Raw genomic sequence first — 12,621 nt, forward strand, 5'->3', positions numbered from 1 at the left:
GACCATTGTCTCCATAACCCTCTGGTCCATTCTGCTGTCACTCCCAGCAATTCCTCACTCCCCCATGGGACCTCCCCATGCAATCACAGAAGGTGTAACTCCTGCCCATCCCCTCCTCCGTCCTCACTGTCCTTTCAATCCGGCTGACCGCATTCACTGCTCACAACATGGTCTTCTTTACATTGTGGAGACAGCAAATACAGACTGAGTAACCACTTTAGGGAACACATCCACTCTGTCTATGGGAATGAACCCTACCTTCCAGCTGCTCACCATTTTAATAAGCCTTCTTGTGTCCATGTTAATATTTCCCTCCAGGCCCTGCTATAGTGTCGAATCCAAGCCTAGCACAAGCTGGAGGAACTATGCCCCATTTTCCATTTAGGCACTTGACAGCTTTCGGTCTCAATATTGAGTTCTACAACCTGCATAATGATATGCTGCCTGTCCTACCTTTCCCTTACAAAAACAAAGTTGCTGGAAAAGCTCAGCAGGTCTGGCAGCATCTTTGGAGGAGAAAACAGAGTTAACCTTTCGGGTCCGGCAGCCCGTCCTCACAACTTACCTGAGAACTACCTTTCCCTTACATTCTGTTCCCTACAAACCCGTTCTCTCCCCATCCTAACCTTGTCTTGTTTCTATCATGTTTACTTTGCTTTTAGTAGAGTGAACCCATTCTCTCCTCCTCACACCTCAATTTACATTCATTTTACACATTTTTCACCATTAGCGATTCATTTATATTTTTCACTGTGCCGCCACATGACTAGCTCTGCCTCTGTCAGAATTGTTAAAAAATTTCTAACCCCTTTTATTCTAAAGAAGGGTCTCTGAATCCAAAACATTAACTTTGTTTCTCTCTCCACAGATATTCCCAGACCTGCTGAGTTTCTCTAGCATTCTCTGTGCTAGAGACTGCACCAACTCTGCGAGGCAAAGTTAGTTAGCTCCACCCCAATATGCTTCTCTCCACAGATATTCCCAGACCTGCTGAGTTTCTCTAGCATTCTCTGTGCTAGAGACTGCACCAACTCTGCGAGGCAAAGTTAGTTAGCTCCACCCCAATATGCTGTGGCTGTGAAGTGCAATTCTTTCAAAACCTGCTACTGGCTGGATTCCCATCAGTTCCTCTTTGCATAAGTCATTAATGGGAGGTGAAGAGGATAACCTGCCAACAATGGCGACAAATCCTGATTTGTTCCACCACACAGGTAAAGTCCATTTATCGAACATGATTGTACCAAGCCTGCTGCAGGTGCTATACTCTATTAATCTGACCTTGTAAGTGAAGTTGACCAGAATATAAGGAAGAATAGAATCTTCAATGAGAACAGACCCTAGGCTTGACTGATTCCCATTTCCTTTTGACATGTATAGTCATCACTAAGATATTTCACTTGCACTCATACAAGAAGCCAAATACGCACATTGTCCTTGTTTCAATTCAGGAAAACAAGTAGCAGCCACTCTCTGGATAACTTTTCAGGGCAATCAGAGTCAACCTGCCTGGTTTAAATTAAAACAAAGCTTGGCAGTTAACTGTGGCTACTAAGTGTCATATTTTCCATGGCAACATCTGTAATACCAACTCCACTTAACAAGCAACATTGTCCTCTTATACAATTTTTTAAAAAGTACTTTCCTGTTAATGTGGTATTCTGGCAAAGTGTCCTACTGAGTGCAAAACTAAAAGTTTCACTAAAACTCAAAATCTAAAACATCTGCAGTCTAAGATAACAAGGTGTAGAGTTGGATGAACACAGCAGGCCGAGCAGCATCAGAGGAGCTTCTTTGAAGAAGGGTCCAGGCCCGAAACGTCAGCCTTCCTGCTCCTCTGATGCTGCTCGTCCTGCTGTGTTCATCCAGCTCTACACCTTGTTGTCTCAGATTCTCCAGCATCTGCAGTTCCTACTTTCTCTGAAACATCTGTAATCTACACCGCTTTCTCTAATCAGCTTCACCTCATTTCACAGAATCTCAGAAGTCTTTGAACTTCTATGAATTGATGGCAGAGAGCCCAAACCAGAAGTTAACACTTCCAATGTGGCTTTGCTACCAAGTTAAAATACATTAGCATTGTTTCATTATCAAATACTGCAGAATTGAAATGTGACACTGTTTCTTCTTGACAGCTGCTTTGCAATTAACTTTCAACTGTTGCTTAATTATCATGCACAAATAATTATTGATTTTATTTGCCTTTGTGCATCAGCAGATCTACATTGTAGAACATAGAACATTACAGCACAGTTCAGGCCCTTCGGCCATCGATGTTGTGCCGACCTGTCATACCGATCCAAAGCCCATCTAACCTACACTATTCCATGTACGTCCATATGCTTATCCAATGACGACTTAAATGTACCTAAAGTTGGCGAATCTACTACTGTTGCAGGCAAAGCGTTCCATTCCCTTACTACCCTCTGAGTAAAGAAACTACCTCTGAGATCTGTCCTATATCTTTCACCCTTCAATTTAAAGCTGTGCCCCCTCGTGCTCGCCGTCACCATCCTAGGAAAAAGGTTCTCCCTATCCAACCATCTGATTATTTTATATGTCTCAAATAAGTCACCTCTCAACCTTCTCTCTAACAAAAACAGCCTCAAGTCCCTCAGACTTTCCTCGTAGGACATTCCCTCCATACCAGGCAACATCCTAGTAAATCTCCTCTGCACCCTTTCCAAAGCTTCCACATCCTTCTTATAACGCGGTGACCAGAACTGTACGCAATACTCCAAGTGCGGCCGCACCAGAGTTTTGTACAACTTCACCATAACCTCTTGGTTCCGGAACTCGATCCCTCTATTAATAAAAGCTAAAACATTGTATGCCTTCTTAACAACCCTGTCAACCTGGGTGGCAACTTTCAAGGATCCGAGATCTCTCTGCTCATCTACACTACTAAGAATCTTACCATTAGCCCAGTACTTTGCCTTCCGGTTACTCCTACCAAAGTGCATCACCTCACACTTGTCTGCATTAAACTCCATTTGCCACCTCTCAGCCCAGCTCTGCAGCTTATCTATGTCTCGCTGCAACCTACAGCATCCTTCGTCACTATCCACAACTCCACCGACCTTAGTGTTGTCTGCAAATTTACTAACTCATCCTTCTACGCCCTCATCCATTTCATTTATAAAAATGACAAACAGCAGCGGACCCAACACCGACCCTTGCGGTACACGACTAGTAACTGGTCTCCAGGATGAACATTTCCCATCAACCACCACCCTCTGTCTTCTTTCTGCAAGCCAATTTCCGATCCAAACTGCTATATCTCCCACAATTCCATTCCTCTGCATTTTGTACAATAGCCTACTGTGGGGAACCTTATCGAATGCCTTGCTGAAATCCATATACACCACATCAACCAGTTTACTCTCATCTACCTGTTTGGTCACCTTCTCAAAGAACTCAATAAGGTTTGTGAGGCACGACCTTCCCTTCACAAAACCATGCTGACTATCCCTAATCAATTTATTCTTTTCCAGATGATTATAAATCCTATCCCTTATAACCTTTTCCAACACTTTACCAACAACTGAGGTAAGGCTCACTGGTCTATAATTACCACGGTTGTCTCTACTCCCCTTCTTGAACAGGGGAACCACATGCGCTATCCTCCAGTCGTCTGGCACTATTCCTGTAGACAATGACGAGTTAAAGATCAATGCCAAAGGCTCAGCAATCTCCTCCCTGGCTTCCCAGAGGATCCTAGGATAAATCCCATCCGGCCCAGGGGATTTATCTATCTTCACCCTCTGTAGGATTTCTAATACCTCTTCCTTGTGAACCTCAATCCCACCTAGTCTAGTAGCCTGTACCTCAGTATTCTCCTCGACAACATTGTCGTTTTCTAGAGTGAATACTGTTGAAAAATATTCATTTCGTGCTTCCCCTATCTCCTCTGACTCCACACACAACTTACCACTACTATCCTTGGTTGGCCCTAATCTTACTTGCGTTATTCTTTTATTCCTTAAATGCCTATAGAAAGCCTTAGGGTTTACCCTGATCCTATCCGCCAACAACTTCTCATGTCTCCTCCTGGCTCTTCAGAGGTCTCTCTTTAGGTCTTTCCTGGCTACCTTGTAGCCCTCAAGTGCCCTAACTGAGCCTTCACATCTCATCCTAACATAAGCCTTCTTCTTCGTCTTGACCAGAGATTCCACCTCCTTCGTAAACCACGGCTCCCGCGCTCTACAGCTTCCTTCCTGCCTGACAGGTACATATTTATCTAGGACACACAGGAGCTTTTCCTTGAATAAGCTCCACATTTCTAATGTGCCCAACCCCTGCAGTTTCCTTCCTCATCCTAAGATCCCTAAATCTTGCCTAATCTCATCGTAATTGCCTTTCCCCCAGCTATAACTCTTGCCCAGTGGTATACACCTATCCCTTTCCATCACTAAAGTAAACATAACAGAATTGTGATTGCTGTCACCAAAGTGCTCACCTACTTCCAAATCTAACACCTGGCCAGGCTCATTACTCAGTACCAAATCTAATGTGGCTTCGCCCCTTGTTGGCCTATCTACATACGGTGTCAGGAAGCTCTCCTGCACACACTGGACAAAAACTGACCCATCTATAGTACTTGAGCTATTGTGTTCCCAGTCAATATTTGGAAAGTTGAAGTCCCCCATGACAACTACCCTGTCTCTCTCACTCCTGTCGAGAATCATCTTTGCTATCCTTTCCTCTACATCTCTGGAACTATTCGGACGCCTATAGTGTGAGAAATGTTCACTGTACTGCATCCATCTATGTTGAGTTCCATGTCCAACTTGACAATCCTTCAGCGTCATCTCTCCAGCCCCTTTAAAAAGGGAGTGGCTGGTGAGCTGCCTCCATTTATACAGGTTAAAATCACTTTTGGTAAGAACAGCCTGGTCTTGCCCTCAGAGAGGGAACCAGACGTGTGTCACTTCTTGACCTATTGATTCTAACCATGTCATGTGTGCCTACTCACACAGTATTTTTATCTCCATAGACTGCATGCGGTCATAGGTTAGGACTGCTGTGTCCCTACCAGACCAGAGTGACAGGAATGTGCCGATATTAAGATAGGCTGGTTAAAAGGTTCATTACCATTAGTGATGGTACAGTAGCGGCTCCTCAAACAGCTCTTTCCAAACCCACAAGCTCTATCATCTAGAAGGACAAGGGCAACTGAAACATGGTAAAACGACCACTTTCAAGTTCTCCTCCACGGCACTCACCATCCTGATTTGTAAATATATTACTGTCCCTTTACTACTTCGGGTCAAAATCCTGGAACTCCCTCCCTCACATCATCGTGCACATGGACTTGCAGTGGTTCAAGAGGTAGTTTGCTACGACTTTCTCAATAAACGAGAGTGGACAATAAACGCTGGTCCAGCCAGTGAATCCAAGTTTTTTTTTCCTGACTCACCAGCCCAGGAATGGCACAGGTGGTTAGCTGAGGCTGGCATGGATTCACACAGAGTGGAACAAGTCATACTTTCCCACCGCACTCTGAACTAAGGCAGATCCTCCAGTTGTTGTCAATGTCAGTGGGTTCAGAACATGGGTTGGGCCAAGTTCTGGAAAATAAGATGACAGGAGACTGTGTTTGATGACCAACACAGACACATTGGGCCAAAGGGCCTCTTTCTATGCTGTAAAATGTTATGACCCTTAAAAAAAGAGGAAACCAATCCAGGCCAGGCGACTCCTGCTGTGTGTGCGTTAAATGGCACAAGAACAGAATTTGCATCCCTGTGAAGACTTGGAAGAAGAGTAGGATTTCTCTAACCAATATTTGCCTCTCCTCAGCTTCTATCCTTCAAACAGATGATTGGCTTATTCTCACATTACTTGCTGTGTGCCATGGGACTGTTGTGTTTGTCTATTGCAAGAGGGTTACATTTCAAAAGGTGTTACATCAGCTACAAAGTGCCTTGGTTCATCCTGAGGCTGGGAAAGATGGGATAAAAATTGAAATGTTCCTTTTCTTCGGAATTAGGAAGCCAGACAATGGAGAATGAGAGATTCAAAAACCTGTAAATCAGACTGAGAAGGGATGTAAGAAATGTCACTGTTTTGAAGTATGGAGAAATATGTTAGAAAGATTTTTGAACACAAGGGAAAAAAGGAAGTATGAATAAATCTGTATATTTCAACTTTGAGCACAGCAAGAGTTCATAGCAGTACAGGGCATCATTGACTGGCTAAACAAGAACATTTGCCAAAGACTGAGAGATCAGAAATTGAAGATAAGGAAAAGACAACCAATTTTTGAAAAAATGAATTTAAAGGAGGGATTGATGGAGCGAGATTGGAATTCGGATTGTCTATGACTATGACTCTATAACAAGAATCTCAAACCAGCATTAAGCATCAAATAGTTTCTGGCCCGTCAGATTTATGCAACTTCCCCTTCTTAAAATCAACAAGACCTTTTTTTAGTTTTCAACCTACATAGAGGAAGCTGCATGCAGTGATAATCAGCAATATGGCAAAACAGGCAACTGGGGAACAGAAATCTTTTTTTTAGAAAGACTTAGCACAGTGGCAGGTGCACTTAACTAAAATAAAAAAAACACACACACCAGTGACCAAATTGACTGAACTTAATATCTGCTCACAGAGAAAATAACACTGTTTCAGTATGACAAAGACATCTTCAAATTTTTGCAGGGGTGAAGGAAGTGGGGAGACTGGGTGTTGCACAGTGTCTCAGTTAAGTCAGCACAAATATCAGAGCTATATGATCACAGAGAGCCAGGGACAATGAGTAAAACCCCAATCCCTGCTTCCAGTCCACGTCAGATTTGTCAATTTCCAAATCTAACAAATCTTGAGTAGCAACAAGCCTAAGAATATCCCCGATTTATTGGAATCCAAACAGAACAAACAAGCAGCTCTCATGCAAGGACAAAATGTCTCTGGTGAGAGTGCAGCCCAAAATCAAGCTGGTGTGGAGGTGTTATTCTATTCTGTCAAGTTTCAACTGGGTACCCTAGCCCCACACCTGGCCACGTCTACGACTTTTCAAAATCTCACAGTGCTCGTCTAACTCAACCCTTTTACAGTCTGTTTGCAACAGCTTCCCAGGCCTAAAGCTCTGAATGTCTTCCCAAGAGCTCTCGGCCTCTCTGCCTCTTCCTATAAAACTCTCAGAGCAAGCAGTCGCCTGTCCTGACGCGTCTCTATGTGGCTCAGCATCAGATTTTGTTTGATGATCACTCCTGTGAAACACCACGGGACATATTACAGCCGTAGAGTTGATACATGAGTGTAGTCATTGCTGAAGTGAGTTTGGGGAAAATGTCAAAATTGGTGCAGAGAAATCAAGAATGACCTGCATTTATGTAGCACCTTTCAACACCACTGGAGGTTTCAAATACGTTTCACAGTCAATGAAGCACTTTGCAAGTGTAGTCACTGTTATAAATAGGAAATGAGGCAATCAAGTTCCAAACAGCATGCTGCCACAAACAGCAAATGTGAGAAACAGATCACATTGTGTAATTTTTTTTGAGGGATAAAATTTGACCAGGGCACTAGAGATAACTCTCCTGCTCTCCTATAGGTTGTTCCATATTTACTACAATATACTGTTTCTTTCAAAACAGATAGGGCTGCAATATTACATCCCAGCAATGAAGCGTTCCATCCGTATTGCACTGGATTATCAGCACTAACTTTTTAAATGCAATGAATGAGTACACCAGAGGAATACTTAGCGTTCTGTCTCACGTGGCTTTCAGACCAGCTCACTCCATTCATGGATATCCAAATGTTACCATCCACTTATTTTAACAACCAAACTTTTGAGAGGCTGTGACTCAAGTACACAAATGCCTCTAAATGACTTCCCAGTCTACACTGTTCAAAACAAACTCTGCAGTCGAAGTTATGCCCCATTGTTTAACAAGCATTATCCACATCGGCATCTCATACTGCAAAATCAGAAAAAGTTACATGCGAAAAATGGAAACTTGCTGCACTAATACAGCAGGTTACAATTCCAACATCCATCCAAAAGGTGTGTACTGAGCACAGCTTAGAGGGAGCTTAACTCCGTATCTAACCCTCAGCCATCCCTGTCCTGGGAGTGTTTGAAGGGAATGGCATAAAGAAAGCTTTACTCTGTATCTAACCCCATGCTGTACCTGCCCTGGGGTGCTTTAAGGGTAGTGATGTTTTAAATGGGACACTGCAATCATTTAACTTTATGCAAAACATATTTGAGTAAAACTTCAAACATCTTTTCAGAAAGCAAATTACTGCTGAAGGCAATGAGTACTAAAATTAACATCACAGATTTTACCCCAGAATGTTGCCAGGAATACTAGGAAGCTGACTCAGTATCAATAGGTCAGTCAGACCTTTCTCCCGGCCTGATGCGGGAAGTGGGAATTTTTCCTCTGTAATTTGATCACGACCTTTGATTTCTTGTGTTCAGGATAAGAATGTGAACTAACAGAGAAGAAAACAGAGACTAACCTTTGTTTGCTGCCCTTCAAAAACAGGATTTCCCCAAGTGCTTTACAGCAAATGAGGTACTTTTTGAAGGTATAGTTAGTGTTGCAGGCTTACAAAAACAGCAATATGATTATGACTGGACTATTTGTGTCAGTACACTTCGTTCAGAGACTTGTTCTGTAGAGGATAACAAAGGGTGGAGCTGGATGAACACAGCAGGCCCAGCAGCATCTCAGGAGCACAAAAGCTGACGTTTCAGCCTAGACCCTTCATCTCTGTTCATCACAGAGACCCTATCTCTGTTCTGTAGAGGAGATGGGTACTGTGATGCATATTGTGTGGTGTGCAAATTTTACATTTCAACCTTCATTGCAATTGTCTGTGCTGAGTGACACAGAGCCAGGCACCTTCCTGACATGGACCTTGGTCTGTGCTTCATTAGCTGTCTAAGATTTGACCCAGGATGGAGATGCTGATGGCCTGCCATGACCAATCCCAAGAGACTGGTCTATACATGGCAGCTATTCTAGGGTAATAAAATGTGAGGCTGGATGAACACAGCAGGCCAAGCAGCATCTCAGGAGCACAAAAGCTGACGTTTCGGGCCTAGACCCTTCATCAGAGCCTCAGGAGCACAAAAGCTGACGTTTCGGGCCTAGACCCTTCATCAGAGGGTGTTCATCCAGCCTCACATTTTATTATCTTGGAATCTCCAGCATCTGCAGTTCCCATTATCTCTGAAGCTATTCTAGGGTCTTGGCATTGGCTAGTCAACTGCAGAAGGCATCGCATGTTGGTCCATGCCTGCATTTACTCAACATCCAGCCACATCCTTCTCCAGCACAAATCTCTGGACATTGAGGAAAGTGGGAACCCTGCTGGAAGTCACAGGCTATGGACTGAAGTCCCACTCCAGAGGCCTGAGTAAAGAAACCAGACCAACACGTGGAGCGCTGAGGGAGTGCTTCACTGTCAGAGGTGCTGTCTTTTAGATAAGATAACAGAACATGCCTCTCTCATGAAGGGTCTAGGCCCGAAACTTCAGCTTTTGTGCTCCTGAGATGCTGCTGGGCCTGCTGTGTTCATCCAGCCTCACATTTTATTACCATGCTCCATCTTCCTTTTCAGATTGACTTGGGGTATGCCACCGTTTCATGCAAGTCTACCCCACAAACTTGGACAATATTCATGACTCAACCAACATCACAGGCAACAGATTATAATGATGATGTATTTAAGTTCTGTGGGATCCTGCTGTGCACTAAACAAGCTGCCCATTTACTGCAACAGTAACTACATTTCTGACGTCCTTCGTTGTCTGTAAAGCACTTGGGTGAGTCGTGAAAGGCGCCATATAAATGTAAGTGAGTGCTTCCAGTTTCAGCTGAGCGTTACTATTGCTCTATTTTACAGAGATGCAATTCAGAATTGAAGAAGACAATTACCTCCTTTCTCCTTGAAGCTGCAATGAGGAACAATTTCGGCGCTGTCTCCGTCTACATTTCGCTCCAGTGTGACTCAGTGGCTCCAAAAGCTTGCAGTAGCTGTAACAGAAGGATTGGCTGGTTGTAACTGCTGAGGCTGGGAACGAAGAAGGGGGATCCTTCCTGGATCTGCTTCACAAACAAATTGCTGGTGGCTGCTTTGCCACAAGGTCATGGGAAGCTTTTAAATGATCAAATTACTCAGCACCTTCCTCTTCTCAAAGTGCCCCAGACTCTCAGACACAGGGACAAGGACAAACTCCACCAGCACTCCCACACACACACACAGAGAGAGAGAGAGAGAGAGAGAGAGAGAGGGGGGGGGGAGGGAGGGAGGGAAACCTGACCGCTCCTGGTGTTAACTCTTTCAGCCGAGGTGACAAGCCAGCCCACCGCCAGCTTTAAACCCGGAAAAGCTGCTGTCGATGCCGGCCTGGCGGCGGTAGGTGTTGTTTTGGTGGAAGTTGAAGTTCCGCTCTGAGATGGGTGGGAGGCGGAGAGACTGAGACTGACGGCCCTCAGTCTGTGTCAGTCACTGGGTAGAGAGGCAAAAAAGCAAGGAATTGCAACCGGCCCCAGGAATCTCTCCCTGTCCCCTGCAGGCAGGGGGGCTGGGATTCCCGGAGGGTGAGTCTGAGCATGACCAAGGGGAGGGTTTCACGACAGCCCTTCGCAGGGAGAGGTCGCCCCCGCACCACCCACCGGATCCAGGGACACTTTCATTTCCAAACCACAAATCCGGGTTTGCTCCCGCTGGAGAAGTGAACAGGCGGACCTCAATCTGCTCACATCGCCATCTCTGTCCCTGCACAGCTCAGTCCCTCCAAAACTTCCACAGGGACATGGAGACAGTGCCCACTCCCTCAGTACTGACCCTCGAACAGTGCCCACACCCTCAGTACTGACCCTTGAACAGTGCCCACTCCCTCAGCACTCCCCTCAGTACTGACCCTCCAACAGTGCCCACTCCCTCAGCACTGACCCTCTGACAATGCGGCGCTCCCTCATCACTGACCGTCCAACAGCGCGGCACTCCCTCAGCACTGACCCTCCGACAGTGCCCGCTCCCTCAGCACTGACCCTCCGACAGTGCGGCACTCCCTCAGCACTGACCCTCCGACAGTGCGGCACTCCCTCAGCACTGACCCTCCGACAGTGCCCGCTCCCTCAGTACTGACCCTCTGACAGTGCGGCACTCCCTCAGCACTGACCCTCTGACAGTGTCGTGCTCCCTCAGCACTGACCCTCCAACAGTGCAGCGCTCCCTCAGCACTGACCCTCTGACAATGCGGCGCTCCCTCATCACTGACCGTCCAACAGCGCGGCACTCCCTCAGCACTGACCCTCCGACAGTGCCCGCTCCCTCAGCACTGACCCTCCGACAGTGCGGCACTCACTCAGTACTGACCCTCCGAAAGTGCAGCACTCCCACAGCACTGACCCTCCGACAGTGCGACACTCCCTCAGCACTGACCCTCCGACAGTGCGACACTCCCTCAGCACTGACCCTCCGACAGTGCGACACTCCCTCAGCACTGACCCTCCGACAGTGCGACACTCCCTCAGCACTGACCCTCCGACAGTGCGACACTCCCTCAGCACTGACCCTCCGACTGTGCGGCGCTTCCTCAGCACTGACCCTCCGACAGTGTGGCGCTCCCTCAGCACTGACCCTCCGACAGTGTGGCGCTCCCTCAGCACTGACCCTCCAACAGTGCCTGCTCCCTCAGCACTGACCCTCCGACAGTGTGGCGCTCCCTCAGCACTGACCCTCCGACAGTGTGGCGCTCCCTCAGCACTGACCCTCCAACAGTGCGGTGCACCCTCCGACAGGACCCACTCCCTCAGCACTGACCCTCCGACAGTGCATCACTCCCTCAGCACTGACCCTCCGATAGTGCGGTGCTCCCTCAGCACTGACCCTCCGACAGTGCAGCGCTCCCTCAGCACTGACCCTCCGATAGTGCGGCGCTCCCTCAGCACTGACCCTCCGACAGTGCGATGCTCCCTCAGCACTAACCCTCCAACAGTGCGGTGCTCCCTCAGCACTAACCCTCCAACAGTGCGGTGCTCCCTCAGCACTGACCCTCCGACAGTGCGGCACTCCCTCAGCACTGACCCTCCGACAGCGCGGCGCTCCCTCAGCACTGACCCTCCGACAGTGCCCACTCTCTCAGCACTGACCCTCCGACAGTGCCCGCTCCCTCAGCACTGACCCTCCGACAGTGCCCACTCCCTCAGCACTGACCCTCCGACAGTGCGGCACTCCCTCAGCACTGACCCTCCGACAGTGCGGTACTCCCTCAGCACTGACCCTCCGACAGTGCGGTGCTATATCACTCTTGGAGTGTCAACCTGAATTTTGTGTTTATGTCTCAAATGAAGAAGAAACACAGTAATGGGAGGATACAACATCCGTGGCTGTCAAGGCAAATTGGAGTCAACATAAAAGCAAAAGAAAAAGTATAGAATGCGGTGAAAATTAGTCAGAAGGCAGATGATTGGGAAGCCTTTAAAAACCTGCAAAGGACTTCTAAAATCACAGTAAAGAGGGAGAAGACGAAACATGAGTGTAGGTTATCTAGTAATACAAAAGGAGATTGCAAGAATTTTTTTAGCCAGCGAAAAGGTCAGAGAGAGGCAAGAGTGGACATTTGACCATTGGAAATGAGGGTGGAAAAGT

The 12,621-nt window shown here is 46.7% G+C and overlaps 1 protein-coding gene across 5 annotated transcripts in view; it reads right to left on the minus strand.

The window, feature by feature from the left end:
- Positions 1-12,621, minus strand: part of tfeb (transcription factor EB) — a 124,445-nt gene that overhangs the window by 50,903 nt on the left and 60,921 nt on the right. For 2 of the 5 annotated variants that reach the window (XM_048553490.2, XM_048553491.2), the window contains exon 2: positions 9,900-9,998. The exons of 1 other annotated variant lie outside the window; for it this stretch is intronic. The gene's annotated coding sequence lies outside the window, so the exon portion shown is untranslated. Of the gene's footprint in view, positions 1-9,899; positions 10,250-12,621 lie in introns of those variants that run through there. 2 more of the 5 variants (XM_059653295.1, XM_048553493.2) reach the window with 1 other exon arrangement.

Source organism: Stegostoma tigrinum, chromosome 21, assembly GCF_030684315.1.
Source record: "Stegostoma tigrinum isolate sSteTig4 chromosome 21, sSteTig4.hap1, whole genome shotgun sequence".
Taxonomy (NCBI): domain Eukaryota; kingdom Metazoa; phylum Chordata; class Chondrichthyes; order Orectolobiformes; family Stegostomatidae; genus Stegostoma; species Stegostoma tigrinum.